Source organism: Palaemon carinicauda, chromosome 10, assembly GCF_036898095.1.
Source record: "Palaemon carinicauda isolate YSFRI2023 chromosome 10, ASM3689809v2, whole genome shotgun sequence".
NCBI classification, from domain to species: Eukaryota; Metazoa; Arthropoda; class Malacostraca; order Decapoda; family Palaemonidae; genus Palaemon; species Palaemon carinicauda.
Window position 1 is genome coordinate 1,792,734 of NC_090734.1, and position 7,500 is coordinate 1,800,233.

Consider the following 7,500-nt stretch of genomic DNA (forward strand, 5'->3'; position numbering starts at 1 on the left):
TTTTTCTTGACTGCAAACTATCTCACTGACTACCTTCATCAACCATATTTAACAATTTACTTATTCTACTGATCTCCTTACACACACACATATATATATATATATATATATATATATATATATATATATATATATATATATATATATATATATATATATATATATATATATATATATATATATATATATATATATATATATATATATATATATATATATATATATATATATATATATATATATATATATACAGAGAGAGAGAGAGAGAGAGAGAGAGAGAGAGAGAGAGAGAGAGATTGTATAGGGTAGCTGTTTGTTTGTCTTCATTCATAAAGTGGCTAAACGACTGGAGTGTCTGGTAACTACGTCATACTACAGTAGGGTATTAATGAGTGAGAGGGCCTTCAGTAATGATGTCTACATAGTCTCTCTCTGGGTGCGTCTAAATTTAGCTAAGTTACCCTTTCAATTTCTTAGATTTACTCTGGTAAGTGTCTTTATTATTAACATTAGACATTATTGCATATTTTTGCCAATTAGGCTGTGGCTTCAAATACTTATTTCCAGCATGTGACCCATAACCGATATTTTGCTCGATTTTATCAGCGAAAATCAATTAGACACGGCCAAGAAATGCATAGTAGGTTATGGAAATTGATAGAACTTGATTTTTTGTCTAATATTTAAAAAAAAAAAGAGTCAGGTGCTAAAGATAAAATTGGGGAAACTATATAAGATGTGCTTTGGTTAAGTAATCAAAGTCTAATGTGAATTTGTAAGAGTACACCATGAAATTAATTCCAGTTTCTTTAAAGTGTAAGAAACAAGTATACCATGAAGTTATTTCCGTTTTTTAAAGGGTAACACACAAAATAAATAACAGACACGCTATCGTACTTATATATAGATGATAAAAACAATGTTATCAATAATATATTGGTAATAACATGAAACACTAGATATATATGTATATATATATATATATATATATATATATATATATATATATATATATATATATATATATATATATATATGTATATATATATATATATATATATATATATATATATATATATATATATATATATATATATATATATAAAATACATATATATATATATATATATATATATATATATATATATATATATATATATATATATATATATATATATATATATATATATATATATATATATATACATCTATTTATATATATATATATATATATATATATATATATATATATATATATATATAGATAGATAGATAGATAGATAGATAGATATAGATATATATATATATATATATATATATATATATATATATATATATATATATATATATATATATATATATATATATATGTGTGTGTGTGTGTGTGTGTGTGTGTGTGTGAGAGAGAGAGAGAGAGAGAGAGAGAGAGAGAGAGAGAGAGAGAGAGAGAGAGATATGCCCCACATTATCATAGAACAAGTATGATAGTGCAAATCTCACAGAAATTCGCCTAACGGTATAATGTCTAAATGTTATAAGATATCTACAACGATTAACCTTTGTGAAGACCATCAATAGTGTGAGAAAATTAATTAGATTTAAGTTTTGCCCTGTGAGTAACAAGAGAATTTGAACTTGATAATGCCAGTAGGTAGATGAGTTCACGCTTGGTCGAGTCATCTTACAATGGATTCCTATTTGATACAAAACATCTGCCTGTTTATCTCTATAGCAGATATTTACATGTAAATGAACTCTTTAGTGTATGTGTGTGAGAGAGGAACGGCCATCCATATGTTGTCTCCTTAGCTCAAACCCCAAAAAAGAATAAGTTAATAAAAGATTGTTTAATATATAAAAAAGTGTATGTAATAAAATCTTGTCATTTGTTATTTTAGAACGATGAGTAAAAGGATGAACTAAATCTACAAATACTTGTGTTCAAAACCGGACGTAAAAGAAATCCTTCCTCAGGAATTTCCCCTTCAGACTTTTAGGTTTTGAGAAAACATAAATAGTTTCTAGCATTTTCTGAAATTAGGAAGAAAGTAATTTTTCATCAACAGAATTGTGACAAAAGGAATTAGTGTTTTTCTCTGCGTTCACAATATTACAAAGTTAAGTAACAATGGCTCTGGCCAGCACTTGGATGGGTATTATCTAAGACGATTCAGAGGCTTTAAAGGTTTATGTGGCGGGGCATAAGACCAGCAGGGATGGCAGCATCCGGAGCTATTATTGTTATCAGCTAAGTTATAATCTTAGTGGAAAAGCAGAATTTTTTAAGCCCGAGGGTTCCACATCTAACTAAATAAATTACATGAGAAGTAATGAACAATTAAAATAATATATTTTATGAACTTTAACAATATATCTTACACACACACACACACACACACACACACACACACACACACACACACACACACACACATATATATATATATATATATATATATATATATATATATATATATATATATATATATATATATGTATATATATATATATATATATATATATATATATATATATATATATATATGAATATATATATATATATATATATATATATATATATATATATATATATATATATATATATATATATATATATATATATATATATATATATATATATATATATATATATATATATAGATATAAAATGCACATACACACAAACACACACACACACAAACACACACACACACACACACACACATATATGTATATATATATATATATATATATATATATATATATATATATATATATATATATATATATATATATATATATATATATATATATATATCCTCCTACGACTATTGACGCAATGGGCCTCTGTTAGATTTCGTCAGTCATCTTGATCTTTTTAGTTTGGGGTAGGCTCCACCCTGTAGTGGTGCCAATCGTAAAAATATATCCCAAAAATACAATAATCAAGACACGCTAATGAAATTTTCAGGCATTATTAGCACTATAATAAGGCATATCATCTGTGAGTTTTATCATCCTACAGTGAAAAAAAAGGATTTTATGAATAAAAATGTGAAAATTGGAGCCAGCGACTTAAATGTTATTTGGTGATCGGTGAGAAACTACTGTCTTGAATTGAAATTCGGTCTGTTATTAGGTTTGTTTATCCACCTGGAACATGCACACAAAGTTCTATCAAAATCGAACAGTAAATAAGCACACAGCCAGAAAAAAACGATCAATAACTTTAGTGAAAGCCAAAGCCGATGATAGAGCGAAACCTAGGAATAAATATTCACCAAAAATTAAAATCTCGATTTAGGGACAAAACCTTCTGTGTATTTTTAGGTATTTTGTCACTTGATAGCCTAAAACATCTGAAAATTATATTACATAAGGCATAAGAGCAGGACAAGCAGAGAAATACACCCCTCTCCCGAAAAAAAAAAACGAGAAAAAGCGATTTTTTTTCTGACGACACAGGGAGATGGGAGAAAATCTCATAGTCAGCCTTAAACTAATTTTCTTTGATGGAACTGATATTAGAAAACGACTTCGACCAATTTTTGAGAGGTAAACTATAAATATTACACAATTACTAATGATATTTCTTATTTTTACTATGAACATAAGGGGGGCGTTGACGACCATGGGGGCCATTATAGAGGCTGGAGATGAATTCTACACGTATCACGGCCTTCTGATAGGCAAAAGGAAGACTTTTAGCAAAGAAAAAAAAAATTGGCAAAAATTAGCCCTCCAAGGGTGGAGCCTACCCTTACTTATACATTCATTCATCATCTCCTAATTTAGGCTTCATAATCCTCACCCAAGTAGGACTGGGTCATCCAACCCTTCTAGTGCCTTGTGGAGCCCAGTTGAAAGGTTTGTGAACTAATCTCTCTTGGGGACTGCGAAGAGCATGCCCAAATTATCTCCATCTACCATTCAGCATGATTTCATCCACATAAGGCACCTGGGAAAATCTCTCTTACAGTTTCATATAATCTTGTGCTGCAATTCAACCACCAATATTCTTCTGGGGGCGTTGTTCTCAAATCTACAAAATCTGTTGGATACTGTTTCATTGTCATACCTTGACCCCTGTCCATCGGTAACACCAATCTCAGTAAACTGATATATAGCTGGATTTTTAAATGTAATTTCGGGCGATATGATTTGCAGTTTCTACTTAACATAGTCATTGTTTGATTTGCATTTTTCAATCTTTCATTAAACTCAAATTGTAAATTTCCTATATTATAGATAGTTCCTAAATATTTAAATGATTCCATCTCATTTATCCTTTCTCCTCCCAATGATATTTCATCTTTCATTTCATATTCCGTTCTCATCATCTCTGTGTTTATTTTATTTATCTTGAGCCAAACCTCATGTGATATTTCATGCATTCTGGTGAGAAGGTTTTATAAGTCCTGTGATGTTTTGTCGATAAAGACAGCATCATCAGCATAGTTTAGGTCAGCTAATTTCCTGTTAGTAATCCAGTCCAATTCTTTTCAATCATCCCCAACTGTTTCATGCATTACTAAATCCATGCGAAGAATAAACAACATATTCATTTGATAGGACTCCACTAACACTAACTTTGCAGTTGCTAAGTTCATCACATCACATATACCAAGGCACTTCCCAAAATTTTGAGGGGTAGCCGACATCAAACTAATGGAAAAAAGGGGACCTTTCCTCTCTACGCTCCTCCCAGCCTGACAAGGGACTCAACCGAGTTCAGCTGGTACTGCTAGAGTACCACAGCCCACCCTCCACCGTTATCCACCACAGATGAGGCTTCATAACGCTGAATCCCATACTGCTGCTACCTCAGCGGTCATCCAAGGCACCGAAGGAAGCAGCAGGGCCTACCGGAACTGTGTCACAATTGCTCGCCATTCATTCATATTTCTAGCACGCTCCCTTGGCTCTCACACATCTATCCTCCTATGACCCAGAGCTTTCTTCACTCCATCCATCAACCGAAACCTTGGCCTTCCTCTTGTACTTCTCCCATCAACTCTTGCATTCATCACCTTCTTTAGCAGAGAGCCATTTTCCATTCTCTCAATATGGCCAAACCACATTAACACATTCATATCCACTCTAGCTTCTAACTCATTTCTTATATCCGTTCTCACAGACATCATCAGATTTAAACATTTGCCCGGTGCACACTATATCAAATGCTTTTTCATAGCCCAAAAATCCCATCAAAAGTGGATTTCTATATTCTACACAATGCTGTACAACATGTCTTAAAATGAAAATTCTGTCAGTTTAATTTCTATATTTCTAAAATCGTACTTGTTTATCTCTCAACTTATATATATATATATATATATATATATATATATATATATATATATATATGTATATATATATATATATATATATATATATATATATATATATATATATATATATATATATATATATATATATATATATATATATATTTGTGTGTGTATTTATATACATACATACAAATGTATATATATATATATATATATATATATATATATATATATATATATATATATATATATATATATATATATATATATTATGTATGTAATTAAATATATATATATATATATATATGTATATATATATATATATATATATATATACATATATATATATATATATATATATATATATATATATATATATATATATATATACATATACAGTATATGTATAGTATATTTGTTTGTGTTTTTGTGATTTTTCTGCGACTAAATGAGGGTGTCTAGACGTATGCATTGTGTAGCTTTGTGTGTGTTTATCAATTTTTTGGAAATATATCTGGTTATTTTCACTTTTATTTAAATGACCCTTTTATAGAATTGTGTAAGTTAATGCTTTAAACCTATATTGCACTGTCACTTCATATAGATAAGAATATAATAAAATTTGATATGATATATGATTCCTCTATTTGGTATGCATTAGAGAAGCAGCACTCTTATCACGTTTCTTGTTTGCTGGAAAGACAATAACTTTTATCTCAATACCCTAGTGCTCATTCTAATGTCACACACTCACGCAACCACGATGTGGTACCTTATCAGTTTAATCGTATGAGGGAAATGAAATGGGTAAAGTGGAGGTTGGAAGTGTAATGATTCAACGAGAAATTTCCTTGATTATTTTAACAAGAAGACAAAGTTGGAATTAATGAAGAAAAGGTTATTCATTGTTCGTAGAAATTGCTTTCTCTCTACTATCCAATTATTTTCTATTGTGTGGTTAACAGATGGAAATTAGAATCACATTTCTATTATGACAGATTCCTTGAGTCTAGAGCTTTCTTTTAATTACTATTAATCACATATCATATAGTAGGGCATGTACTTTTCCTTTTTAGAAAAGATTTCGATATATAAAACATTTATTTATGAAAGCGTAGGGATAGTCAATTAATGTGATAATAGATCGTCGGGTTTATAGTATCTTTCTACACTTAACTGAGAGATTTCGCCTACTGTGTTGGTTCATGGCTAAAGTATAATAATTTGCAGAAAAAAAAATTCCTTTAATTTTAGCCCACCACTATTAATAAACATAATGATCGTGTATCTATCTATCCAATATATTATATATATATATATATATATATATATATATATATATATATATATATATATATATATATATATATATATATATATATATATATATATGCACTCTACTATGTAAATGTGTTTGTGGTAGCTCAAGTCCAACTGATTACCGCCTAATTTCCATAACACTCATAATATCTAAAGTTTTTGAAAGTGTTTTGGCAAAACGTCTGAATACGTTTGCTGAAGGTAATCATCAGTTCCCTAGTCTGCAATTGGATTTTCGTAAAGGCCTTTGAGCATGTGATGCCATTCTTACAATCTCCAAAAGCTGTACAGAAATCCCTTGATTGTGCCATCAGATAGTTCGTATGATTGGCCTTGATTTTAGTACTACTTTGACCGTATCAATCACCAGGCCCTTGTTTTCAAACTCAAACAGTTGGAAGTGAGTTGGTCTTTTCTTAGCATCCTTATTGAATTTTTAAGTAAAAGATCGCAAAGTGTTGTTGACGATGGGCCCCATAGTGAGTATAGGAATGTGATATCCGGTATTACTCAGGGTAGTGTTCTTGGCTTATTACTTTTCATACTATAAACACATGACATGTGGTTTGGCCTAGAAAGCAAGCTTGTTGCATATGCAGATGAAGCTATTCTCTTTGCATCAATTCCATCTCCTGAATGTAGATCTGGGGTTGCTGAATCTCGTAATAGAGATCTACCTAGAATTAGTGTATGGTGCAAATTATAGGATATAAATTGAATCCTAACAAAACTTAACGTATAGTTGTAAGTAGGTCAAGGACAGTGGCTCCTCAACATCAGGATCTCAGCATTGGTGATGTCTCTTTAAATTTGTATGACTTAAAATTTTAGGTGTGATTCTCGACAGCAAATTTACTTTTGAGAAATACATTAGGTCTGTGTCTTCTTC